The sequence below is a fragment of the Amphibalanus amphitrite genome, unplaced genomic scaffold, assembly GCF_019059575.1.
Source record: "Amphibalanus amphitrite isolate SeventyFive unplaced genomic scaffold, NRLGWU_Aamphi_draft 001689F_arrow, whole genome shotgun sequence".
Classification (NCBI taxonomy): domain Eukaryota; kingdom Metazoa; phylum Arthropoda; class Thecostraca; order Balanomorpha; family Balanidae; genus Amphibalanus; species Amphibalanus amphitrite.
Genome location: NW_024883182.1, coordinates 18,525 through 20,208, shown reverse-complemented (window position 1 = coordinate 20,208; position 1,684 = coordinate 18,525).

Sequence of the window (1,684 nt, the reverse complement as noted above, 5' to 3'; positions counted from 1 at the left end):
TTGTAATTGTTGCAATATCTCGGTAACTACTTGGCCGATTGCGCTGAAAGTTGGCATGTAGGTAGGCACCCACTAGGCACTGCATATCCATGTGCCAGAGTTAGGGTGCTGCTGCACGTGCGCACGTGCAGGGGTCGTTTCCAGATCTCGAGAACGGCTGGACCGATGGCGCTCAAATTTGGTACACGGTTAGGGACCAGTTAGTAGGGTGCCGTGCGCAAGTCAGTTGGGACCCATTCTGCACGTGCGCACGTGCAGGGTGCCGCTTCCAGATCTCGAGAACGGCTGAGCCGATTGTGCTCAAATTTGGCACATCGCTAGAGACCGGTTAGTAGGGTGCCGTGCACAAGTCAGTTGGAGGTACCCCCTCGAAATTTCGCACGTGCAAGGCTCACCCTCTCGCTCGCTCCGTTAGTCGCCCCAAAAGGCGCTATACTGGCCTAGTTGGGGTCAAGGCTATAGAACTCCAGGTAAGGACACCAGCCGTTTGACCTTGAACGCCGCCGGCCGGCCGATGACGTCATTGGAGGCAAGCCGGCTCGGCGGACACACAGGGCGAATGCATAACGGAGGGGCGTTGGAACGTTGCGGGAGCCAGGGAGATATTTTAAAGTGGTTGCATACCACCATTGTTTGTTGATTGATCTACAGACTGCATCCTTTTAAACCTCGATGCATCCTAGGCCTGGATGGTGCGTACATTCGTGGAACGATCACCCCGTCCGACGTCCGTGGTCGAAGCTGTCTAGCATTTAAGACACTAAGACGGGTGCAATAACGGCGATCCGATCCCGTCTCTGGCGAATTTAGAGGGGTCGTAAGGACCCAGGCCGAATCTGACCGTCTATTTTTAGGGAAACGGGGTGGGTGAATTGACAACCGATGGCTTAAGAGATGATGAGAAGGGATCCCGTCGTCGATTGTTGTTTGACAGACAACACATGTTGTACTGGGCGTATACCTAACCATCAGAGGTAATGCCTGAACGTAGGCAAGCATAATTGGTCTGTCATATTGTTTAGGAATATAAAATGGTAATGGAGATCATTGAGGATATGATCTCTACATTACGGGAATTCACTAATTACTACGGCCCATAGGGGCACCGCCGGAGCTGTTGTTTTGCCATCGGTCCCAGGCAACTCCAGGGAGCTGCAGTACCCGGCGGCCAAAGCGGCCACCTCGTCGACTCGCAGGTCCTGTGGGATTCCGTGATGCTTTAGTGCTTCACCCACAGAAGCACGGGCATAGCAGTAGGATGTGGGGCTAGGTGTCTGTCCACCTCTTCATTCAAAGAACAACGTGTACAGCGCCTGGTCCCGCCGAAGCTCGGTATCGACTTATTCACATATTCACTTATTCACAACTGGCGGATCCAGGAAGCGGTATTGGACACTTCGGGGGCTTACCCCAAAAAGGTTTCTCGGAATTAATTTAAAAAACTCGGATTTCGATTCCTTGCGCACTGCTGTGCGGTGTGATTAACCAACATTTCCTCATAAAAGTTGTGAAGTTTTCATTTATTCTCGAAAATCGATTTCGGGCGCTGCCCTGGTTGTTGGGGAAGACATTTGCCCCAAATGCCTTCCCCTGGATCCGCCAGTGGCCGTTGCCCCACTCCGAGCTTGACTAAAGACGTCTTCAATCCTCACCAGAAACCGATGGTAAGGTGAATTTAAATCCA